Genomic DNA, 27579 nt, shown 5'->3' with positions numbered 1-27579 from the left:
ACAGGTTTTGCAGCTGTTTGAGCTAAGATTTCCAAGTTATTCACATAATGAAAACCTATACTTTGTTTCGGTCGAGTTCCCCATTCAAATGCATGTAACAGTGAGAAACGCACTGTCTTGGCGAAAGAAAGCGTTTTTGTACAACTTCATAGAAATAGCTGTAACTTTTGATAGAAGACTCAGACAAACATGTTTATGGCCTTATATTATAGAACTCAAGGTCCCCGTGCTGGGAAAACAGGTTTTGCAGCTGTTTGAGCTAAGATTTCCAAGTTATTCACATAATGAAAACCTATACTTTGTTTCGGTCGAGTTCCCCATTCAAATGCATGTAACAGTGAGAAACGCACTGTCTTGGCGAAAGAAAGCGTTTTTGTACAACTTCATATGAATAGCTGTAACTTTTGATAGAAGACTCAGACAAACATGTTTATGGCCTTATATTATAGAACTCAAGGTCTCCGTGCTGGGAAAACAGGTTTTGCAGCTGTTTGAGCTAAGATTTCCAAGTTATTCACATAATGAAAACCTATACTTTGTTTCGGTCGAGTTCCCCATTCAAATGCATGTAACAGTGAGAAACGCACTGTCTTGGCGAAAGAAAGCGTTTTTGTACAACTTCATAGAAATAGCTGTAACTTTTGATAGAAGACTCAGACAAACATGTTTATGGCCTTATATTATAGAACTCAAGGTCTCCGTGCTGGGAAAACAGGTTTTGCAGCTGTGTGAGCTAAGATTTCCAAGTTATTCACATAATGAAAACCTATACTTTGTTTCGGTCGAGTTCCCCATTCAAATGCATGTAACAGTGAGAAACGCACTGTCTTGGCGAAAGAAAGCGTTTTTGTACAACTTCATAGAAATAGCTGTAACTTTTGATAGAAGACTCAGACAAACATGTTTATGGCCTTATATTATAGAACTCAAGGTCTCCGTGCTGGGAAAACAGGTTTTGCAGCTGTTTGAGCTAAGATTTCCAAGTTATTCACATAATGAAAACCTATACTTTGTTTCGGTCGAGTTCCCCATTCAAATGCATGTAACAGTGAGAAACGCACTGTCTTGGCGAAAGAAAGCGTTTTTGTACAACTTCATAGAAATAGCTGTAACTTTTGATAGAAGACTCAGACAAACATGTTTATGGCCTTATATTATAGAACTCAAGGTCCCCGTGCTGGGAAAACAGGTTTTGCAGCTGTTTGAGCTAAGATTTCCAAGTTATTCACATAATGAAAACCTATACTTTGTTTCGGTCGAGTTCCCCATTCAAATGCATGTAACAGTGAGAAACGCACTGTCTTGGCGAAAGAAAGCGTTTTTGTACAACTTCATAGAAATAGCTGTAACTTTTGATAGAAGACTCGGATACACATGTTTATGGCCTTATATTATAGAACTCAAGGTCCCCGTGCTGGGAAAACAGGTTTTGCAGCTGTTTGAGCTAAGATTTCCAAGTTATTCACATAATGAAAACCTATACTTTGTTTCGGTCGAGTTCCCCATTCAAATGCATGTAACAGTGAGAAACGCACTGTCTTGGCGAAAGAAAGCGTTTTTGTACAACTTCATAGAAATAGCTGTAACTTTTGATAGAAGACTCAGACAAACATGTTTATGGCCTTATATTATAGAACTCAAGGTCTCCGTGCTGGGAAAACAGGTTTTGCAGCTGTTTGAGCTAAGATTTCCAAGTTATTCACATAATGAAAACCTATACTTTGTTTCGGTCGAGTTCCCCATTCAAATGCATGTAACAGTGAGAAACGCACTGTCTTGGCGAAAGAAAGCGTTTTTGTACAACTTCATAGAAATAGCTGTAACTTTTGATAGAAGACTCAGACAAACATGTTTATGGCCTTATATTATAGAACTCAAGGTCTCCGTGCTGGGAAAACAGGTTTTGCAGCTGTTTGAGCTAAGATTTCCAAGTTATTCACATAATGAAAACCTATACTTTGTTTCGGTCGAGTTCCCCATTCAAATGCATGTAACAGTGAGAAACGCACTGTCTTGGCGAAAGAAAGCGTTTTTGTACAACTTCATAGAAATAGCTGTAACTTTTGATAGAAGACTCGGATACACATGTTTATGGCTTTATCTTATAGAACTCAAGGTCCCCGTGCTGGGAAAACAGGTTTTGCAGCTGTTTGAGCTAAGATTTCCAAGTTATTCACATAATGAAAACCTATACTTTGTTTCGGTCGAGTTCCCCATTCAAATGCATGTAACAGTGAGAAACGCACTGTCTTGGCGAAAGAAAGCGTTTTTGTACAACTTCATAGAAATAGCTGTAACTTTTGATAGAAGACTCAGACAAACATGTTTATGGCCTTATATTATAGAACTCAAGGTCCCCGTGCTGGGAAAACAGGTTTTGCAGCTGTTTGAGCTAAGATTTTCAAGTTATTCACATAATGAAAACCTATACTTTGTTTCGGTCGAGTTCCCCATTCAAATGCATGTAACAGTGAGAAACGCACTGTCTTGGCGAAAGAAAGCGTTTTTGTACAACTTCATAGAAATAGCTGTAACTTTTGATAGAAGACTCAGACAAACATGTTTATGGCCTTATATTATAGAACTCAAGGTCTCCGTGCTGGGAAAACAGGTTTTGCAGCTGTTTGAGCTAAGATTTCCAAGTTATTCACATAATGAAAACCTATACTTTGTTTAGGTCGAGTTCCCCATTCAAATGCATGTAACAGTGAGAAACGCACTGTCTTGGCGAAAGAAAGCGTTTTTGTACAACTTCATAGAAATAGCTGTAACTTTTGATAGAAGACTCAGACAAACATGTTTATGGCCTTATATTATAGAACTCAAGGTCCCCGTGCTGGGAAAACAGGTTTTGCAGCTGTTTGAGCTAAGATTTCCAAGTTATTCACATAATGAAAACCTATACTTTGTTTCGGTGGAGTTCCCCATTCAAATGCATGTAACAGTGAGAAACGCACTGTCTTGGCGAAAGAAAGCGTTTTTGTACAACTTCATAGAAATAGCTGTAACTTTTGATAGAAGACTCAGACAAACATGTTTATGGCCTTATATTATAGAACTCAAGGTCCCCGTGCTGGAAAAACAGGTTTTGCAGCTGTTTGAGCTAAGATTTCCAAGTTATTCACATAATGAAAACCTATACTTTGTTTCGGTCGAGTTCCCCATTCAAATGCATGTAACAGTGAGAAACGCACTGTCTTGGCGAAAGAAAGCGTTTTTGTACAACTTCATAGAAATAGCTGTAACTTTTGATAGAAGACTCAGACAAACATGTTTATGGCCTTATATTATAGAACTCAAGGTCTCCGTGCTGGGAAAACAGGTTTTGCAGCTGTTTGAGCTAAGATTTCCAAGTTATTCACATAATGAAAACCTATACTTTGTTTCGGTCGAGTTCCCCATTCAAATGCATGTAACAGTGAGAAACGCACTGTCTTGGCGAAAGAAAGCGTTTTTGTACAACTTCATAGAAATAGCTGTAACTTTTGATAGAAGACTCGGATACACATGTTTATGGCCTTATATTATAGAACTCAAGGTCCCCGTGCTGGGAAAACAGGTTTTGCAGCTGTTTGAGCTAAGATTTCCAAGTTATTCACATAATGAAAACCTATACTTTGTTTCGGTGGAGTTCCCCATTCAAATGCATGTAACAGTGAGAAACGCACTGTCTTGGCGAAAGAAAGCGTTTTTGTACAACTTCATAGAAATAGCTGTAACTTTTGATAGAAGACTCAGACAAACATGTTTATGGCCTTATATTATAGAACTCAAGGTCCCCGTGCTGGGAAAACAGGTTTTGCAGCTGTTTGAGCTAAGATTTCCAAGTTATTCACATAATGAAAACCTATACTTTGTTTCGGTCGAGTTCCCCATTCAAATGCATGTAACAGTGAGAAACGCACTGTCTTGGCGAAAGAAAGCGTTTTTGTACAACTTCATAGAAATAGCTGTAACTTTTGATAGAAGACTCAGACAAACATGTTTATGGCCTTATATTATAGAACTCAAGGTCTCCGTGCTGGGAAAACAGGTTTTGCAGCTGTTTGAGCTAAGATTTCCAAGTTATTCACATAATGAAAACCTATACTTTGTTTCGGTCGAGTTCCCCATTCAAATGCATGTAACAGTGAGAAACGCACTGTCTTGGCGAAAGAAAGCGTTTTTGTACAACTTCATAGAAATAGCTGTAACTTTTGATAGAAGACTCAGACAAACATGTTTATGGCCTTATATTATAGAACTCAAGGTCCCCGTGCTGGGAAAACAGGTTTTGCAGCTGTTTGAGCTAAGATTTCCAAGTTATTCACATAATGAAAACCTATACTTTGTTTCGGTCGAGTTCCCCATTCAAATGCATGTAACAGTGAGAAACGCACTGTCTTGGCGAAAGAAAGCGTTTTTGTACAACTTCATATGAATAGCTGTAACTTTTGATAGAAGACTCAGACAAACATGTTTATGGCCTTATATTATAGAACTCAAGGTCTCCGTGCTGGGAAAACAGGTTTTGCAGCTGTTTGAGCTAAGATTTCCAAGTTATTCACATAATGAAAACCTATACTTTGTTTCGGTCGAGTTCCCCATTCAAATGCATGTAACAGTGAGAAACGCACTGTCTTGGCGAAAGAAAGCGTTTTTGTACAACTTCATAGAAATAGCTGTAACTTTTGATAGAAGACTCAGACAAACATGTTTATGGCCTTATATTATAGAACTCAAGGTCTCCGTGCTGGGAAAACAGGTTTTGCAGCTGTGTGAGCTAAGATTTCCAAGTTATTCACATAATGAAAACCTATACTTTGTTTCGGTCGAGTTCCCCATTCAAATGCATGTAACAGTGAGAAACGCACTGTCTTGGCGAAAGAAAGCGTTTTTGTACAACTTCATAGAAATAGCTGTAACTTTTGATAGAAGACTCAGACAAACATGTTTATGGCCTTATATTATAGAACTCAAGGTCTCCGTGCTGGGAAAACAGGTTTTGCAGCTGTTTGAGCTAAGATTTCCAAGTTATTCACATAATGAAAACCTATACTTTGTTTCGGTCGAGTTCCCCATTCAAATGCATGTAACAGTGAGAAACGCACTGTCTTGGCGAAAGAAAGCGTTTTTGTACAACTTCATAGAAATAGCTGTAACTTTTGATAGAAGACTCAGACAAACATGTTTATGGCCTTATATTATAGAACTCAAGGTCCCCGTGCTGGGAAAACAGGTTTTGCAGCTGTTTGAGCTAAGATTTCCAAGTTATTCACATAATGAAAACCTATACTTTGTTTCGGTCGAGTTCCCCATTCAAATGCATGTAACAGTGAGAAACGCACTGTCTTGGCGAAAGAAAGCGTTTTTGTACAACTTCATAGAAATAGCTGTAACTTTTGATAGAAGACTCGGATACACATGTTTATGGCCTTATATTATAGAACTCAAGGTCCCCGTGCTGGGAAAACAGGTTTTGCAGCTGTTTGAGCTAAGATTTCCAAGTTATTCACATAATGAAAACCTATACTTTGTTTCGGTCGAGTTCCCCATTCAAATGCATGTAACAGTGAGAAACGCACTGTCTTGGCGAAAGAAAGCGTTTTTGTACAACTTCATAGAAATAGCTGTAACTTTTGATAGAAGACTCAGACAAACATGTTTATGGCCTTATATTATAGAACTCAAGGTCTCCGTGCTGGGAAAACAGGTTTTGCAGCTGTTTGAGCTAAGATTTCCAAGTTATTCACATAATGAAAACCTATACTTTGTTTCGGTCGAGTTCCCCATTCAAATGCATGTAACAGTGAGAAACGCACTGTCTTGGCGAAAGAAAGCGTTTTTGTACAACTTCATAGAAATAGCTGTAACTTTTGATAGAAGACTCAGACAAACATGTTTATGGCCTTATATTATAGAACTCAAGGTCTCCGTGCTGGGAAAACAGGTTTTGCAGCTGTTTGAGCTAAGATTTCCAAGTTATTCACATAATGAAAACCTATACTTTGTTTCGGTCGAGTTCCCCATTCAAATGCATGTAACAGTGAGAAACGCACTGTCTTGGCGAAAGAAAGCGTTTTTGTACAACTTCATAGAAATAGCTGTAACTTTTGATAGAAGACTCGGATACACATGTTTATGGCTTTATCTTATAGAACTCAAGGTCCCCGTGCTGGGAAAACAGGTTTTGCAGCTGTTTGAGCTAAGATTTCCAAGTTATTCACATAATGAAAACCTATACTTTGTTTCGGTCGAGTTCCCCATTCAAATGCATGTAACAGTGAGAAACGCACTGTCTTGGCGAAAGAAAGCGTTTTTGTACAACTTCATAGAAATAGCTGTAACTTTTGATAGAAGACTCAGACAAACATGTTTATGGCCTTATATTATAGAACTCAAGGTCCCCGTGCTGGGAAAACAGGTTTTGCAGCTGTTTGAGCTAAGATTTTCAAGTTATTCACATAATGAAAACCTATACTTTGTTTCGGTCGAGTTCCCCATTCAAATGCATGTAACAGTGAGAAACGCACTGTCTTGGCGAAAGAAAGCGTTTTTGTACAACTTCATAGAAATAGCTGTAACTTTTGATAGAAGACTCAGACAAACATGTTTATGGCCTTATATTATAGAACTCAAGGTCTCCGTGCTGGGAAAACAGGTTTTGCAGCTGTTTGAGCTAAGATTTCCAAGTTATTCACATAATGAAAACCTATACTTTGTTTAGGTCGAGTTCCCCATTCAAATGCATGTAACAGTGAGAAACGCACTGTCTTGGCGAAAGAAAGCGTTTTTGTACAACTTCATAGAAATAGCTGTAACTTTTGATAGAAGACTCAGACAAACATGTTTATGGCCTTATATTATAGAACTCAAGGTCCCCGTGCTGGGAAAACAGGTTTTGCAGCTGTTTGAGCTAAGATTTCCAAGTTATTCACATAATGAAAACCTATACTTTGTTTCGGTCGAGTTCCCCATTCAAATGCATGTAACAGTGAGAAACGCACTGTCTTGGCGAAAGAAAGCGTTTTTGTACAACTTCATAGAAATAGCTGTAACTTTTGATAGAAGACTCGGATACACATGTTTATGGCCTTATATTATAGAACTCAAGGTCCCCGTGCTGGGAAAACAGGTTTTGCAGCTGTTTGAGCTAAGATTTCCAAGTTATTCACATAATGAAAACCTATACTTTGTTTCGGTCGAGTTCCCCATTCAAATGCATGTAACAGTGAGAAACGCACTGTCTTGGCGAAAGAAAGCGTTTTTGTACAACTTCATAGAAATAGCTGTAACTTTTGATAGAAGACTCAGACAAACATGTTTATGGCCTTATATTATAGAACTCAAGGTCTCCGTGCTGGGAAAACAGGTTTTGCAGCTGTTTGAGCTAAGATTTCCAAGTTATTCACATAATGAAAACCTATACTTTGTTTCGGTCGAGTTCCCCATTCAAATGCATGTAACAGTGAGAAACGCTCTGTCTTGGCGAAAGAAAGCGTTTTTGTACAACTTCATAGAAATAGCTGTAACTTTTGATAGAAGACTCAGACAAACATGTTTATGGCCTTATATTATAGAACTCAAGGTCTCCGTGCTGGGAAAACAGGTTTTGCAGCTGTTTGAGCTAAGATTTCCAAGTTATTCACATAATGAAAACCTATACTTTGTTTCGGTCGAGTTCCCCATTCAAATGCATGTAACAGTGAGAAACGCACTGTCTTGGCGAAAGAAAGCGTTTTTGTACAACTTCATAGAAATAGCTGTAACTTTTGATAGAAGACTCAGACAAACATGTTTATGGCCTTATATTATAGAACTCAAGGTCTCCGTGCTGGGAAAACAGGTTTTGCAGCTGTTTGAGCTAAGATTTCCAAGTTATTCACATAATGAAAACCTATACTTTGTTTCGGTCGAGTTCCCCATTCAAATGCATGTAACAGTGAGAAACGCACTGTCTTGGCGAAAGAAAGCGTTTTTGTACAACTTCATAGAAATAGCTGTAACTTTTGATAGAAGACTCAGACAAACATGTTTATGGCCTTATATTATAGAACTCAAGGTCTCCGTGCTGGGAAAACAGGTTTTGCAGCTGTTTGAGCTAAGATTTCCAAGTTATTCACATAATGAAAACCTATACTTTGTTTCGGTCGAGTTCCCCATTCAAATGCATGTAACAGTGAGAAACGCACTGTCTTGGCGAAAGAAAGCGTTTTTGTACAACTTCATAGAAATAGCTGTAACTTTTGATAGAAGACTCAGACAAACATGTTTATGGCCTTATATTATAGAACTCAAGGTCCCCGTGCTGGGAAAACAGGTTTTGCAGCTGTTTGAGCTAAGATTTCCAAGTTATTCACATAATGAAAACCTATACTTTGTTTCGGTCGAGTTCCCCATTCAAATGCATGTAACAGTGAGAAACGCACTGTCTTGGCGAAAGAAAGCGTTTTTGTACAACTTCATAGAAATAGCTGTAACTTTTGATAGAAGACTCAGACAAACATGTTTATGGCCTTATATTATAGAACTCAAGGTCCCCGTGCTGGGAAAACAGGTTTTGCAGCTGTTTGAGCTAAGATTTTCAAGTTATTCACATAATGAAAACCTATACTTTGTTTCGGTCGAGTTCCCCATTCAAATGCATGTAACAGTGAGAAACGCACTGTCTTGGCGAAAGAAAGCGTTTTTGTACAACTTCATAGAAATAGCTGTAACTTTTGATAGAAGACTCAGACAAACATGTTTATGGCCTTATATTATAGAACTCAAGGTCTCCGTGCTGGGAAAACAGGTTTTGCAGCTGTTTGAGCTAAGATTTCCAAGTTATTCACATAATGAAAACCTATACTTTGTTTCGGTGGAGTTCCCCATTCAAATGCATGTAACAGTGAGAAACGCACTGTCTTGGCGAAAGAAAGCGTTTTTGTACAACTTCATAGAAATAGCTGTAACTTTTGATAGAAGACTCAGACAAACATGTTTATGGCCTTATATTATAGAACTCAAGGTCTCCGTGCTGGGAAAACAGGTTTTGCAGCTGTTTGAGCTAAGATTTCCAAGTTATTCACATAATGAAAACCTATACTTTGTTTCGGTCGAGTTCCCCATTCAAATGCATGTAACAGTGAGAAACGCACTGTCTTGGCGAAAGAAAGCGTTTTTGTACAACTTCATAGAAATAGCTGTAACTTTTGATAGAAGACTCAGACAAACATGTTTATGGCCTTATATCATAGAACTCAAGGTCCCCGTGCTGGGAAAACAGGTTTTGCAGCTGTTTGAGCTAAGATTTCCAAGTTATTCACATAATGAAAACCTATACTTTGTTTCGGTCGAGTTCCCCATTCAAATGCATGTAACAGTGAGAAACGCACTGTCTTGGCGAAAGAAAGCGTTTTTGTACAAGTTCATAGAAATAGCTGTAACTTTTGATAGAAGACTCAGACAAACATGTTTATGGCCTTATATTATAGAACTCAAGGTCTCCGTGCTGGGAAAACAGGTTTTGCAGCTGTTTGAGCTAAGATTTCCAAGTTATTCACATAATGAAAACCTATACTTTGTTTCGGTCGAGTTCCCCATTCAAATGCATGTAACAGTGAGAAACGCACTGTCTTGGCGAAAGAAAGCGTTTTTGTACAACTTCATAGAAATAGCTGTAACTTTTGATAGAAGACTCAGACAAACATGTTTATGGCCTTATATTATAGAACTCAAGGTCTCCGTGCTGGGAAAACAGGTTTTGCAGCTGTTTGAGCTAAGATTTCCAAGTTATTCACATAATGAAAACCTATACTTTGTTTCGGTCGAGTTCCCCATTCAAATGCATGTAACAGTGAGAAACGCACTGTCTTGGCGAAAGAAAGCGTTTTTGTACAACTTCATAGAAATAGCTGTAACTTTTGATAGAAGACTCGGATACACATGTTTATGGCTTTATCTTATAGAACTCAAGGTCCCCGTGCTGGGAAAACAGGTTTTGCAGCTGTTTGAGCTAAGATTTCCAAGTTATTCACATAATGAAAACCTATACTTTGTTTCGGTCGAGTTCCCCATTCAAATGCATGTAACAGTGAGAAACGCACTGTCTTGGCGAAAGAAAGCGTTTTTGTACAACTTCATAGAAATAGCTGTAACTTTTGATAGAAGACTCAGACAAACATGTTTATGGCCTTATATTATAGAACTCAAGGTCCCCGTGCTGGGAAAACAGGTTTTGCAGCTGTTTGAGCTAAGATTTTCAAGTTATTCACATAATGAAAACCTATACTTTGTTTCGGTCGAGTTCCCCATTCAAATGCATGTAACAGTGAGAAACGCACTGTCTTGGCGAAAGAAAGCGTTTTTGTACAACTTCATAGAAATAGCTGTAACTTTTGATAGAAGACTCAGACAAACATGTTTATGGCCTTATATTATAGAACTCAAGGTCTCCGTGCTGGGAAAACAGGTTTTGCAGCTGTTTGAGCTAAGATTTCCAAGTTATTCACATAATGAAAACCTATACTTTGTTTAGGTCGAGTTCCCCATTCAAATGCATGTAACAGTGAGAAACGCACTGTCTTGGCGAAAGAAAGCGTTTTTGTACAACTTCATAGAAATAGCTGTAACTTTTGATAGAAGACTCAGACAAACATGTTTATGGCCTTATATTATAGAACTCAAGGTCCCCGTGCTGGGAAAACAGGTTTTGCAGCTGTTTGAGCTAAGATTTCCAAGTTATTCACATAATGAAAACCTATACTTTGTTTCGGTCGAGTTCCCCATTCAAATGCATGTAACAGTGAGAAACGCACTGTCTTGGCGAAAGAAAGCGTTTTTGTACAACTTCATAGAAATAGCTGTAACTTTTGATAGAAGACTCAGACAAACATGTTTATGGCCTTATATTATAGAACTCAAGGTCTCCGTGCTGGGAAAACAGGTTTTGCAGCTGTTTGAGCTAAGATTTCCAAGTTATTCACATAATGAAAACCTATACTTTGTTTCGGTCGAGTTCCCCATTCAAATGCATGTAACAGTGAGAAACGCACTGTCTTGGCGAAAGAAAGCGTTTTTGTACAACTTCATAGAAATAGCTGTAACTTTTGATAGAAGACTCGGATACACATGTTTATGGCCTTATATTATAGAACTCAAGGTCCCCGTGCTGGGAAAACAGGTTTTGCAGCTGTTTGAGCTAAGATTTCCAAGTTATTCACATAATGAAAACCTATACTTTGTTTCGGTCGAGTTCCCCATTCAAATGCATGTAACAGTGAGAAACGCACTGTCTTGGCGAAAGAAAGCGTTTTTGTACAACTTCATAGAAATAGCTGTAACTTTTGATAGAAGACTCAGACAAACATGTTTATGGCCTTATATTATAGAACTCAAGGTCTCCGTGCTGGGAAAACAGGTTTTGCAGCTGTTTGAGCTAAGATTTCCAAGTTATTCACATAATGAAAACCTATACTTTGTTTAGGTCGAGTTCCCCATTCAAATGCATGTAACAGTGAGAAACGCACTGTCTTGGCGAAAGAAAGCGTTTTTGTACAACTTCATAGAAATAGCTGTAACTTTTGATAGAAGACTCGGATACACATGTTTATGGCTTTATCTTATAGAACTCAAGGTCTCCGTGCTGGGAAAACAGGTTTTGCAGCTGTTTGAGCTAAGATTTCCAAGTTATTCACATAATGAAAACCTATACTTTGTTTAGGTCGAGTTCCCCATTCAAATGCATGTAACAGTGAGAAACGCACTGTCTTGGCGAAAGAAAGCGTTTTTGTACAACTTCATAGAAATAGCTGTAACTTTTGATAGAAGACTCAGACAAACATGTTTATGGCCTTATATTATAGAACTCAAGGTCCCCGTGCTGGGAAAACAGGTTTTGCAGCTGTTTGAGCTAAGATTTCCAAGTTATTCACATAATGAAAACCTATACTTTGTTTCGGTCGAGTTCCCCATTCAAATGCATGTAACAGTGAGAAACGCACTGTCTTGGCGAAAGAAAGCGTTTTTGTACAACTTCATAGAAATAGCTGTAACTTTTGATAGAAGACTCAGACAAACATGTTTATGGCCTTATATTATAGAACTCAAGGTCTCCGTGCTGGGAAAACAGGTTTTGCAGCTGTTTGAGCTAAGATTTCCAAGTTATTCACATAATGAAAACCTATACTTTGTTTCGGTCGAGTTCCCCATTCAAATGCATGTAACAGTGAGAAACGCACTGTCTTGGCGAAAGAAAGCGTTTTTGTACAACTTCATAGAAATAGCTGTAACTTTTGATAGAAGACTCGGATACACATGTTTATGGCTTTATCTTATAGAACTCAAGGTTCCCGTGCTGGGAAAACAGGTTTTGCAGCTGTTTGAGCTAAGATTTCCAAGTTATTCACATAATGAAAACCTATACTTTGTTTCGGTCGAGTTCCCCATTCAAATGCATGTAACAGTGAGAAACGCACTGTCTTGGCGAAAGAAAGCGTTTTTGTACAACTTCATAGAAATAGCTGTAACTTTTGATAGAAGACTCAGACAAACATGTTTATGGCCTTATATTATAGAACTCAAGGTCCCCGTGCTGGGAAAACAGGTTTTGCAGCTGTTTGAGCTAAGATTTCCAAGTTATTCACATAATGAAAACCTATACTTTGTTTCGGTCGAGTTCCCCATTCAAATGCATGTAACAGTGAGAAACGCACTGTCTTGGCGAAAGAAAGCGTTTTTGTACAACTTCATAGAAATAGCTGTAACTTTTGATAGAAGACTCAGACAAACATGTTTATGGCCTTATATTATAGAACTCAAGGTCTCCGTGCTGGGAAAACAGGTTTTGCAGCTGTTTGAGCTAAGATTTCCAAGTTATTCACATAATGAAAACCTATACTTTGTTTCGGTCGAGTTCCCCATTCAAATGCATGTAACAGTGAGAAACGCACTGTCTTGGCGAAAGAAAGCGTTTTTGTACAACTTCATAGAAATAGCTGTAACTTTTGATAGAAGACTCGGATACACATGTTTATGGCCTTATATTATAGAACTCAAGGTCCCCGTGCTGGGAAAACAGGTTTTGCAGCTGTTTGAGCTAAGATTTCCAAGTTATTCACATAATGAAAACCTATACTTTGTTTCGGTCGAGTTCCCCATTCAAATGCATGTAACAGTGAGAAACGCACTGTCTTGGCGAAAGAAAGCGTTTTTGTACAACTTCATAGAAATAGCTGTAACTTTTGATAGAAGACTCAGACAAACATGTTTATGGCCTTATATCATAGAACTCAAGGTCCCCGTGCTGGGAAAACAGGTTTTGCAGCTGTTTGAGCTAAGATTTTCAAGTTATTCACATAATGAAAACCTATACTTTGTTTCGGTCGAGTTCCCCATTCAAATGCATGTAACAGTGAGAAACGCACTGTCTTGGCGAAAGAAAGCGTTTTTGTACAACTTCATAGAAATAGCTGTAACTTTTGATAGAAGACTCAGACAAACATGTTTATGGCCTTATATTATAGAACTCAAGGTCTCCGTGCTGGGAAAACAGGTTTTGCAGCTGTTTGAGCTAAGATTTCCAAGTTATTCACATAATGAAAACCTATACTTTGTTTCGGTCGAGTTCCCCATTCAAATGCATGTAACAGTGAGAAACGCACTGTCTTGGCGAAAGAAAGCGTTTTTGTACAACTTCATAGAAATAGCTGTAACTTTTGATAGAAGACTCGGATACACATGTTTATGGCCTTATATTATAGAACTCAAGGTCCCCGTGCTGGGAAAACAGGTTTTGCAGCTGTTTGAGCTAAGATTTCCAAGTTATTCACATAATGAAAACCTATACTTTGTTTCGGTCGAGTTCCCCATTCAAATGCATGTAACAGTGAGAAACGCACTGTCTTGGCGAAAGAAAGCGTTTTTGTACAACTTCATAGAAATAGCTGTAACTTTTGATAGAAGACTCAGACAAACATGTTTATGGCCTTATATTATAGAACTCAAGGTCTCCGTGCTGGGAAAACAGGTTTTGCAGCTGTTTGAGCTAAGATTTCCAAGTTATTCACATAATGAAAACCTATACTTTGTTTAGGTCGAGTTCCCCATTCAAATGCATGTAACAGTGAGAAACGCACTGTCTTGGCGAAAGAAAGCGTTTTTGTACAACTTCATAGAAATAGCTGTAACTTTTGATAGAAGACTCGGATACACATGTTTATGGCTTTATCTTATAGAACTCAAGGTCTCCGTGCTGGGAAAACAGGTTTTGCAGCTGTTTGAGCTAAGATTTCCAAGTTATTCACATAATGAAAACCTATACTTTGTTTAGGTCGAGTTCCCCATTCAAATGCATGTAACAGTGAGAAACGCACTGTCTTGGCGAAAGAAAGCGTTTTTGTACAACTTCATAGAAATAGCTGTAACTTTTGATAGAAGACTCAGACAAACATGTTTATGGCCTTATATTATAGAACTCAAGGTCCCCGTGCTGGGAAAACAGGTTTTGCAGCTGTTTGAGCTAAGATTTCCAAGTTATTCACATAATGAAAACCTATACTTTGTTTCGGTCGAGTTCCCCATTCAAATGCATGTAACAGTGAGAAACGCACTGTCTTGGCGAAAGAAAGCGTTTTTGTACAACTTCATAGAAATAGCTGTAACTTTTGATAGAAGACTCAGACAAACATGTTTATGGCCTTATATTATAGAACTCAAGGTCTCCGTGCTGGGAAAACAGGTTTTGCAGCTGTTTGAGCTAAGATTTCCAAGTTATTCACATAATGAAAACCTATACTTTGTTTCGGTCGAGTTCCCCATTCAAATGCATGTAACAGTGAGAAACGCACTGTCTTGGCGAAAGAAAGCGTTTTTGTACAACTTCATAGAAATAGCTGTAACTTTTGATAGAAGACTCGGATACACATGTTTATGGCTTTATCTTATAGAACTCAAGGTTCCCGTGCTGGGAAAACAGGTTTTGCAGCTGTTTGAGCTAAGATTTCCAAGTTATTCACATAATGAAAACCTATACTTTGTTTCGGTCGAGTTCCCCATTCAAATGCATGTAACAGTGAGAAACGCACTGTCTTGGCGAAAGAAAGCGTTTTTGTACAACTTCATAGAAATAGCTGTAACTTTTGATAGAAGACTCAGACAAACATGTTTATGGCCTTATATTATAGAACTCAAGGTCCCCGTGCTGGGAAAACAGGTTTTGCAGCTGTTTGAGCTAAGATTTCCAAGTTATTCACATAATGAAAACCTATACTTTGTTTCGGTCGAGTTCCCCATTCAAATGCATGTAACAGTGAGAAACGCACTGTCTTGGCGAAAGAAAGCGTTTTTGTACAACTTCATAGAAATAGCTGTAACTTTTGATAGAAGACTCAGACAAACATGTTTATGGCCTTATATTATAGAACTCAAGGTCTCCGTGCTGGGAAAACAGGTTTTGCAGCTGTTTGAGCTAAGATTTCCAAGTTATTCACATAATGAAAACCTATACTTTGTTTCGGTCGAGTTCCCCATTCAAATGCATGTAACAGTGAGAAACGCACTGTCTTGGCGAAAGAAAGCGTTTTTGTACAACTTCATAGAAATAGCTGTAACTTTTGATAGAAGACTCGGATACACATGTTTATGGCCTTATATTATAGAACTCAAGGTCCCCGTGCTGGGAAAACAGGTTTTGCAGCTGTTTGAGCTAAGATTTCCAAGTTATTCACATAATGAAAACCTATACTTTGTTTCGGTCGAGTTCCCCATTCAAATGCATGTAACAGTGAGAAACGCACTGTCTTGGCGAAAGAAAGCGTTTTTGTACAACTTCATAGAAATAGCTGTAACTTTTGATAGAAGACTCAGACAAACATGTTTATGGCCTTATATTATAGAACTCAAGGTCTCCGTGCTGGGAAAACAGGTTTTGCAGCTGTTTGAGCTAAGATTTCCAAGTTATTCACATAATGAAAACCTATACTTTGTTTAGGTCGAGTTCCCCATTCAAATGCATGTAACAGTGAGAAACGCACTGTCTTGGCGAAAGAAAGCGTTTTTGTACAACTTCATAGAAATAGCTGTAACTTTTGATAGAAGACTCGGATACACATGTTTATGGCTTTATCTTATAGAACTCAAGGTTCCCGTGCTGGGAAAACAGGTTTTGCAGCTGTTTGAGCTAAGATTTCCAAGTTATTCACATAATGAAAACCTATACTTTGTTTCGGTCGAGTTCCCCATTCAAATGCATGTAACAGTGAGAAACGCACTGTCTTGGCGAAAGAAAGCGTTTTTGTACAACTTCATAGAAATAGCTGTAACTTTTGATAGAAGACTCAGACAAACATGTTTATGGCCTTATATTATAGAACTCAAGGTCCCCGTGCTGGGAAAACAGGTTTTGCAGCTGTTTGAGCTAAGATTTCCAAGTTATTCACATAATGAAAACCTATACTTTGTTTCGGTCGAGTTCCCCATTCAAATGCATGTAACAGTGAGAAACGCACTGTCTTGGCGAAAGAAAGCGTTTTTGTACAACTTCATAGAAATAGCTGTAACTTTTGATAGAAGACTCAGACAAACATGTTTATGGCCTTATATTATAGAACTCAAGGTCCCCGTGCTGGGAAAACAGGTTTTGCAGCTGTTTGAGCTAAGATTTTCAAGTTATTCACATAATGAAAACCTATACTTTGTTTCGGTCGAGTTCCCCATTCAAATGCATGTAACAGTGAGAAACGCACTGTCTTGGCGAAAGAAAGCGTTTTTGTACAACTTCATAGAAATAGCTGTAACTTTTGATAGAAGACTCAGACAAACATGTTTATGGCCTTATATTATAGAACTCAAGGTCTCCGTGCTGGGAAAACAGGTTTTGCAGCTGTTTGAGCTAAGATTTCCAAGTTATTCACATAATGAAAACCTATACTTTGTTTCGGTCGAGTTCCCCATTCAAATGCATGTAACAGTGAGAAACGCACTGTCTTGGCGAAAGAAAGCGTTTTTGTACAACTTCATAGAAATAGCTGTAACTTTTGATAGAAGACTCAGACAAACATGTTTATGGCCTTATATCATAGAACTCAAGGTCCCCGTGCTGGGAAAACAGGTTTTGCAGCTGTTTGAGCTAAGATTTCCAAGTTATTCACATAATGAAAACCTATACTTTGTTTCGGTCGAGTTCCCCATTCAAATGCATGTAACAGTGAGAAACGCACTGTCTTGGCGAAAGAAAGCGTTTTTGTACAACTTCATAGAAATAGCTGTAACTTTTGATAGAAGACTCGGATACACATGTTTATGGCTTTATCTTATAGAACTCAAGGTTCCCGTGCTGGGAAAACAGGTTTTGCAGCTGTTTGAGCTAAGATTTCCAAGTTATTCACATAATGAAAACCTATACTTTGTTTCGGTCGAGTTCCCCATTCAAATGCATGTAACAGTGAGAAACGCACTGTCTTGGCGAAAGAAAGCGTTTTTGTACAACTTCATAGAAATAGCTGTAACTTTTGATAGAAGACTCAGACAAACATGTTTATGGCCTTATATTATAGAACTCAAGGTCCCCGTGCTGGGAAAACAGGTTTTGCAGCTGTTTGAGCTAAGATTTCCAAGTTATTCACATAATGAAAACCTATACTTTGTTTCGGTGGAGTTCCCCATTCAAATGCATGTAACAGTGAGAAACGCACTGTCTTGGCGAAAGAAAGCGTTTTTGTACAACTTCATAGAAATAGCTGTAACTTTTGATAGAAGACTCAGACAAACATGTTTATGGCCTTATATTATAGAACTCAAGGTCTCCGTGCTGGGAAAACAGGTTTTGCAGCTGTTTGAGCTAAGATTTCCAAGTTATTCACATAATGAAAACATATACTTTGTTTCGGTCGAGTTCCCCATTCAAATGCATGTAACAGTGAGAAACGCACTGTCTTGGCGAAAGAAAGCGTTTTTGTACAACTTCATAGAAATAGCTGTAACTTTTGATAGAAGACTCGGATACACATGTTTATGGCTTTATCTTATAGAACTCAAGGTTCCCGTGCTGGGAAAACAGGTTTTGCAGCTGTTTGAGCTAAGATTTCCAAGTTATTCACATAATGAAAACCTATACTTTGTTTCGGTCGAGTTCCCCATTCAAATGCATGTAACAGTGAGAAACGCACTGTCTTGGCGAAAGAAAGCGTTTTTGTACAACTTCATAGAAATAGCTGTAACTTTTGATAGAAGACTCAGACAAACATGTTTATGGCCTTATATTATAGAACTCAAGGTCCCCGTGCTGGGAAAACAGGTTTTGCAGCTGTTTGAGCTAAGATTTTCAAGTTATTCACATAATGAAAACCTATACTTTGTTTCGGTCGAGTTCCCCATTCAAATGCATGTAACAGTGAGAAACGCACTGTCTTGGCGAAAGAAAGCGTTTTTGTACAACTTCATAGAAATAGCTGTAACTTTTGATAGAAGACTCAGACAAACATGTTTATGGCCTTATATTATAGAACTCAAGGTCCCCGTGCTGGGAAAACAGGTTTTGCAGCTGTTTGAGCTAAGATTTTCAAGTTATTCACATAATGAAAACCTATACTTTGTTTCGGTCGAGTTCCCCATTCAAATGCATGTAACAGTGAGAAACGCACTGTCTTGGCGAAAGAAAGCGTTTTTGTACAACTTCATAGAAATAGCTGTAACTTTTGATAGAAGACTCAGACAAACATGTTTATGGCCTTATATTATAGAACTCAAGGTCCCCGTGCTGGGAAAACAGGTTTTGCAGCTGTTTGAGCTAAGATTTTCAAGTTATTCACATAATGAAAACCTATACTTTGTTTCGGTCGAGTTCCCCATTCAAATGCATGTAACAGTGAGAAACGCACTGTCTTGGCGAAAGAAAGCGTTTTTGTACAACTTCATAGAAATAGCTGTAACTTTTGATAGAAGACTCAGACAAACATGTTTATGGCCTTATATTATAGAACTCAAGGTCCCCGTGCTGGGAAAACAGGTTTTGCAGCTGTTTGAGCTAAGATTTCCAAGTTATTCACATAATGAAAACCTATACTTTGTTTCGGTCGAGTTCCCCATTCAAATGCATGTAACAGTGAGAAACGCACTGTCTTGGCGAAAGAAAGCGTTTTTGTACAACTTCATAGAAATAGCTGTAACTTTTGATAGAAGACTCGGATACACATGTTTATGGCTTTATCTTATAGAACTCAAGGTTCCCGTGCTGGGAAAACAGGTTTTGCAGCTGTTTGAGCTAAGATTTCCAAGTTATTCACATAATGAAAACCTATACTTTGTTTCGGTCGAGTTCCCCATTCAAATGCATGTAACAGTGAGAAACGCACTGTCTTGGCGAAAGAAAGCGTTTTTGTACAACTTCATAGAAATAGCTGTAACTTTTGATAGAAGACTCAGACAAACATGTTTATGGCCTTATATTATAGAACTCAAGGTTCCCGTGCTGGGAAAACAGGTTTTGCAGCTGTTTGAGCTAAGATTTCCAAGTTATTCACATAATGAAAACCTATACTTTGTTTCGGTCGAGTTCCCCATTCAAATGCATGTAACAGTGAGAAACGCACTGTCTTGGCGAAAGAAAGCGTTTTTGTACAACTTCATAGAAATAGCTGTAACTTTTGATAGAAGACTCAGACAAACATGTTTATGGCCTTATATTATAGAACTCAAGGTCCCCGTGCTGGGAAAACAGGTTTTGCAGCTGTTTGAGCTAAGATTTCCAAGTTATTCACATAATGAAAACCTATACTTTGTTTCGGTGGAGTTCCCCATTCAAATGCATGTAACAGTGAGAAACGCACTGTCTTGGCGAAAGAAAGCGTTTTTGTACAACTTCATAGAAATAGCTGTAACTTTTGATAGAAGACTCAGACAAACATGTTTATGGCCTTATATTATAGAACTCAAGGTCTCCGTGCTGGGAAAACAGGTTTTGCAGCTGTTTGAGCTAAGATTTCCAAGTTATTCACATAATGAAAACATATACTTTGTTTCGGTCGAGTTCCCCATTCAAATGCATGTAACAGTGAGAAACGCACTGTCTTGGCGAAAGAAAGCGTTTTTGTACAACTTCATAGAAATAGCTGTAACTTTTGATAGAAGACTCGGATACACATGTTTATGGCTTTATCTTATAGAACTCAAGGTCCCCGTGCTGGGAAAACAGGTTTTGCAGCTGTTTGAGCTAAGATTTTCAAGTTATTCACATAATGAAAACCTATACTTTGTTTCGGTCGAGTTCCCCATTCAAATGCATGTAACAGTGAGAAACGCACTGTCTTGGCGAAAGAAAGCGTTTTTGTACAACTTCATAGAAATAGCTGTAACTTTTGATAGAAGACTCAGACAAACATGTTTATGGCCTTATATTATAGAACTCAAGGTCCCCGTGCTGGGAAAACAGGTTTTGCAGCTGTTTGAGCTAAGATTTTCAAGTTATTCACATAATGAAAACCTATACTTTGTTTCGGTCGAGTTCCCCATTCAAATGCATGTAACAGTGAGAAACGCACTGTCTTGGCGAAAGAAAGCGTTTTTGTACAACTTCATAGAAATAGCTGTAACTTTTGATAGAAGACTCAGACAAACATGTTTATGGCCTTATATTATAGAACTCAAGGTCCCCGTGCTGGGAAAACAGGTTTTGCAGCTGTTTGAGCTAAGATTTCCAAGTTATTCACATAATGAAAACCTATACTTTGTTTCGGTCGAGTTCCCCATTCAAATGCATGTAACAGTGAGAAACGCACTGTCTTGGCGAAAGAAAGCGTTTTTGTACAACTTCATAGAAATAGCTGTAACTTTTGATAGAAGACTCGGATACACATGTTTATGGCTTTATCTTATAGAACTCAAGGTTCCCGTGCTGGGAAAACAGGTTTTGCAGCTGTTTGAGCTAAGATTTCCAAGTTATTCACATAATGAAAACCTATACTTTGTTTCGGTCGAGTTCCCCATTCAAATGCATGTAACAGTGAGAAACGCACTGTCTTGGCGAAAGAAAGCGTTTTTGTACAACTTCATAGAAATAGCTGTAACTTTTGATAGAAGACTCAGACAAACATGTTTATGGCCTTATATTATAGAACTCAAGGTCCCCGTGCTGGGAAAACAGGTTTTGCAGCTGTTTGAGCTAAGATTTCCAAGTTATTCACATAATGAAAACCTATACTTTGTTTCGGTCGAGTTCCCCATTCAAATGCATGTAACAGTGAGAAACGCACTGTCTTGGCGAAAGAAAGCGTTTTTGTACAACTTCATAGAAATAGCTGTAACTTTTGATAGAAGACTCGGATACACATGTTTATGGCTTTATCTTATAGAACTCAAGGTTCCCGTGCTGGGAAAACAGGTTTTGCAGCTGTTTGAGCTAAGATTTTCAAGTTATTCACATAATGAAAACCTATACTTTGTTTCGGTCGAGTTCCCCATTCAAATGCATGTAACAGTGAGAAACGCACTGTCTTGGCGAAAGAAAGCGTTTTTGTACAACTTCATAGAAATAGCTGTAACTTTTGATAGAAGACTCGGATACACATGTTTATGGCTTTATCTTATAGAACTCAAGGTTCCCGTGCTGGGAAAACAGGTTTTGCAGCTGTTTGAGCTAAGATTTCCAAGTTATTCACATAATGAAAACCTATACTTTGTTTCGGTCGAGTTCCCCATTCAAATGCATGTAACAGTGAGAAACGCACTGTCTTGGCGAAAGAAAGCGTTTTTGTACAACTTCATAGAAATAGCTGTAACTTTTGATAGAAGACTCAGACAAACATGTTTATGGCCTTATATTATAGAACTCAAGGTTCCCGTGCTGGGAAAACAGGTTTTGCAGCTGTTTGAGCTAAGATTTCCAAGTTATTCACATAATGAAAACCTATACTTTGTTTCGGTCGAGTTCCCCATTCAAATGCATGTAACAGTGAGAAACGCACTGTCTTGGCGAAAGAAAGCGTTTTTGTACAACTTCATAGAAATAGCTGTAACTTTTGATAGAAGACTCAGACAAACATGTTTATGGCCTTATATTATAGAACTCAAGGTCCCCGTGCTGGGAAAACAGGTTTTGCAGCTGTTTGAGCTAAGATTTCCAAGTTATTCACATAATGAAAACCTATACTTTGTTTCGGTGGAGTTCCCCATTCAAATGCATGTAACAGTGAGAAACGCACTGTCTTGGCGAAAGAAAGCGTTTTTGTACAACTTCATAGAAATAGCTGTAACTTTTGATAGAAGACTCAGACAAACATGTTTATGGCCTTATATTATAGAACTCAAGGTCTCCGTGCTGGGAAAACAGGTTTTGCAGCTGTTTGAGCTAAGATTTCCAAGTTATTCACATAATGAAAACATATACTTTGTTTCGGTCGAGTTCCCCATTCAAATGCATGTAACAGTGAGAAACGCACTGTCTTGGCGAAAGAAAGCGTTTTTGTACAACTTCATAGAAATAGCTGTAACTTTTGATAGAAGACTCGGATACACATGTTTATGGCTTTATCTTATAGAACTCAAGGTTCCCGTGCTGGGAAAACAGGTTTTGCAGCTGTTTGAGCTAAGATTTCCAAGTTATTCACATAATGAAAACCTATACTTTGTTTCGGTCGAGTTCCCCATTCAAATGCATGTAACAGTGAGAAACGCACTGTCTTGGCGAAAGAAAGCGTTTTTGTACAACTTCATAGAAATAGCTGTAACTTTTGATAGAAGACTCAGACAAACATGTTTATGGCCTTATATTATAGAACTCAAGGTCCCCGTGCTGGGAAAACAGGTTTTGCAGCTGTTTGAGCTAAGATTTTCAAGTTATTCACATAATGAAAACCTATACTTTGTTTCGGTCGAGTTCCCCATTCAAATGCATGTAACAGTGAGAAACGCACTGTCTTGGCGAAAGAAAGCGTTTTTGTACAACTTCATAGAAATAGCTGTAACTTTTGATAGAAGACTCAGACAAACATGTTTATGGCCTTATATTATAGAACTCAAGGTCCCCGTGCTGGGAAAACAGGTTTTGCAGCTGTTTGAGCTAAGATTTTCAAGTTATTCACATAATGAAAACCTATACTTTGTTTCGGTCGAGTTCCCCATTCAAATGCATGTAACAGTGAGAAACGCACTGTCTTGGCGAAAGAAAGCGTTTTTGTACAACTTCATAGAAATAGCTGTAACTTTTGATAGAAGACTCAGACAAACATGTTTATGGCCTTATATTATAGAACTCAAGGTCCCCGTGCTGGGAAAACAGGTTTTGCAGCTGTTTGAGCTAAGATTTTCAAGTTATTCACATAATGAAAACCTATACTTTGTTTCGGTCGAGTTCCCCATTCAAATGCATGTAACAGTGAGAAACGCACTGTCTTGGCGAAAGAAAGCGTTTTTGTACAACTTCATAGAAATAGCTGTAACTTTTGATAGAAGACTCAGACAAACATGTTTATGGCCTTATATTATAGAACTCAAGGTCCCCGTGCTGGGAAAACAGGTTTTGCAGCTGTTTGAGCTAAGATTTCCAAGTTATTCACATAATGAAAACCTATACTTTGTTTCGGTCGAGTTCCCCATTCAAATGCATGTAACAGTGAGAAACGCACTGTCTTGGCGAAAGAAAGCGTTTTTGTACAACTTCATAGAAATAGCTGTAACTTTTGATAGAAGACTCGGATACACATGTTTATGGCTTTATCTTATAGAACTCAAGGTTCCCGTGCTGGGAAAACAGGTTTTGCAGCTGTTTGAGCTAAGATTTCCAAGTTATTCACATAATGAAAACCTATACTTTGTTTCGGTCGAGTTCCCCATTCAAATGCATGTAACAGTGAGAAACGCACTGTCTTGGCGAAAGAAAGCGTTTTTGTACAACTTCATAGAAATAGCTGTAACTTTTGATAGAAGACTCAGACAAACATGTTTATGGCCTTATATTATAGAACTCAAGGTCCCCGTGCTGGGAAAACAGGTTTTGCAGCTGTTTGAGCTAAGATTTCCAAGTTATTCACATAATGAAAACCTATACTTTGTTTCGGTCGAGTTCCCCATTCAAATGCATGTAACAGTGAGAAACGCACTGTCTTGGCGAAAGAAAGCGTTTTTGTACAACTTCATAGAAATAGCTGTAACTTTTGATAGAAGACTCAGACAAACATGTTTATGGCCTTATATTATAGAACTCAAGGTCCCCGTGCTGGGAAAACAGGTTTTGCAGCTGTTTGAGCTAAGATTTCCAAGTTATTCACATAATGAAAACCTATACTTTGTTTCGGTGGAGTTCCCCATTCAAATGCATGTAACAGTGAGAAACGCACTGTCTTGGCGAAAGAAAGCGTTTTTGTACAACTTCATAGAAATAGCTGTAACTTTTGATAGAAGACTCAGACAAACATGTTTATGGCCTTATATTATAGAACTCAAGGTCCCCGTGCTGGGAAAACAGGTTTTGCAGCTGTTTGAGCTAAGATTTTCAAGTTATTCACATAATGAAAACCTATACTTTGTTTCGGTCGAGTTCCCCATTCAAATGCATGTAACAGTGAGAAACGCACTGTCTTGGCGAAAGAAAGCGTTTTTGTACAACTTCATAGAAATAGCTGTAACTTTTGATAGAAGACTCAGACAAACATGTTTATGGCCTTATATTATAGAACTCAAGGTCCCCGTGCTGGGAAAACAGGTTTTGCAGCTGTTTGAGCTAAGATTTTCAAGTTATTCACATAATGAAAACCTATACTTTGTTTCGGTCGAGTTCCCCATTCAAATGCATGTAACAGTGAGAAACGCACTGTCTTGGCGAAAGAAAGCGTTTTTGTACAACTTCATAGAAATAGCTGTAACTTTTGATAGAAGACTCAGACAAACATGTTTATGGCCTTATATTATAGAACTCAAGGTCCCCGTGCTGGGAAAACAGGTTTTGCAGCTGTTTGAGCTAAGATTTTCAAGTTATTCACATAATGAAAACCTATACTTTGTTTCGGTCGAGTTCCCCATTCAAATGCATGTAACAGTGAGAAACGCACTGTCTTGGCGAAAGAAAGCGTTTTTGTACAACTTCATAGAAATAGCTGTAACTTTTGATAGAAGACTCAGACAAACATGTTTATGGCCTTATATTATAGAACTCAAGGTCCCCGTGCTGGGAAAACAGGTTTTGCAGCTGTTTGAGCTAAGATTTCCAAGTTATTCACATAATGAAAACCTATACTTTGTTTCGGTCGAGTTCCCCATTCAAATGCATGTAACAGTGAGAAACGCACTGTCTTGGCGAAAGAAAGCGTTTTTGTACAACTTCATAGAAATAGCTGTAACTTTTGATAGAAGACTCGGATACACATGTTTATGGCTTTATCTTATAGAACTCAAGGTTCCCGTGCTGGGAAAACAGGTTTTGCAGCTGTTTGAGCTAAGATTTCCAAGTTATTCACATAATGAAAACCTATACTTTGTTTCGGTCGAGTTCCCCATTCAAATGCATGTAACAGTGAGAAACGCACTGTCTTGGCGAAAGAAAGCGTTTTTGTACAACTTCATAGAAATAGCTGTAACTTTTGATAGAAGACTCAGACAAACATGTTTATGGCCTTATATTATAGAACTCAAGGTCCCCGTGCTGGGAAAACAGGTTTTGCAGCTGTTTGAGCTAAGATTTCCAAGTTATTCACATAATGAAAACCTATACTTTGTTTCGGTCGAGTTCCCCATTCAAATGCATGTAACAGTGAGAAACGCACTGTCTTGGCGAAAGAAAGCGTTTTTGTACAACTTCATAGAAATAGCTGTAACTTTTGATAGAAGACTCAGACAAACATGTTTATGGCCTTATATTATAGAACTCAAGGTCCCCGTGCTGGGAAAACAGGTTTTGCAGCTGTTTGAGCTAAGATTTTCAAGTTATTCACATAATGAAAACCTATACTTTGTTTCGGTCGAGTTCCCCATTCAAATGCATGTAACAGTGAGAAACGCACTGTCTTGGCGAAAGAAAGCGTTTTTGTACAACTTCATAGAAATAGCTGTAACTTTTGATAGAAGACTCGGATACACATGTTTATGGCTTTATCTTATAGAACTCAAGGTTCCCGTGCTGGGAAAACAGGTTTTGCAGCTGTTTGAGCTAAGATTTCCAAGTTATTCACATAATGAAAACCTATACTTTGTTTCGGTCGAGTTCCCCATTCAAATGCATGTAACAGTGAGAAACGCACTGTCTTGGCGAAAGAAAGCGTTTTTGTACAACTTCATAGAAATAGCTGTAACTTTTGATAGAAGACTCGGATACACATGTTTATGGCTTTATCTTATAGAACTCAAGGTTCCCGTGCTGGGAAAACAGGTTTTGCAGCTGTTTGAGCTAAGATTTCCAAGTTATTCACATAATGAAAACCTATACTTTGTTTCGGTCGAGTTCCCCATTCAAATGCATGTAACAGTGAGAAACGCACTGTCTTGGCGAAAGAAAGCGTTTTTGTACAACTTCATAGAAATAGCTGTAACTTTTGATAGAAGACTCAGACAAACATGTTTATGGCCTTATATTATAGAACTCAAGGTCCCCGTGCTGGGAAAACAGGTTTTGCAGCTGTTTGAGCTAAGATTTTCAAGTTATTCACATAATGAAAACCTATACTTTGTTTCGGTCGAGTTCCCCATTCAAATGCATGTAACAGTGAGAAACGCACTGTCTTGGCGAAAGAAAGCGTTTTTGTACAACTTCATAGAAATAGCTGTAACTTTTGATAGAAGACTCAGACAAACATGTTTATGGCCTTATATTATAGAACTCAAGGTCCCCGTGCTGGGAAAACAGGTTTTGCAGCTGTTTGAGCTAAGATTTCCAAGTTATTCACATAATGAAAACCTATACTTTGTTTCGGTGGAGTTCCCCATTCAAATGCATGTAACAGTGAGAAACGCACTGTCTTGGCGAAAGAAAGCGTTTTTGTACAACTTCATAGAAATAGCTGTAACTTTTGATAGAAGACTCAGACAAACATGTTTATGGCCTTATATTATAGAACTCAAGGTCCCCGTGCTGGGAAAACAGGTTTTGCAGCTGTTTGAGCTAAGATTTTCAAGTTATTCACATAATGAAAACCTATACTTTGTTTCGGTCGAGTTCCCCATTCAAATGCATGTAACAGTGAGAAACGCACTGTCTTGGCGAAAGAAAGCGTTTTTGTACAACTTCATAGAAATAGCTGTAACTTTTGATAGAAGACTCGGATACACATGTTTATGGCTTTATCTTATAGAACTCAAGGTTCCCGTGCTGGGAAAACAGGTTTTGCAGCTGTTTGAGCTAAGATTTTCAAGTTATTCACATAATGAAAACCTATACTTTGTTTCGGTCGAGTTCCCCATTCAAATGCATGTAACAGTGAGAAACGCACTGTCTTGGCGAAAGAAAGCGTTTTTGTACAACTTCATAGAAATAGCTGTAACTTTTGATAGAAGACTCAGACAAACATGTTTATGGCCTTATATTATAGAACTCAAGGTCCCCGTGCTGGGAAAACAGGTTTTGCAGCTGTTTGAGCTAAGATTTCCAAGTTATTCACATAATGAAAACCTATACTTTGTTTCGGTCGAGTTCCCCATTCA

This window comes from Diplotaxodon limnothrissa, linkage group LG18 (assembly GCF_057381915.1).
Source record: "Diplotaxodon limnothrissa isolate DT_005_m linkage group LG18, D_limnothrissa_male_GT1.1, whole genome shotgun sequence".
NCBI classification, from domain to species: domain Eukaryota; kingdom Metazoa; phylum Chordata; class Actinopteri; order Cichliformes; family Cichlidae; genus Diplotaxodon; species Diplotaxodon limnothrissa.
This window is presented reverse-complemented; position numbering follows the sequence as displayed.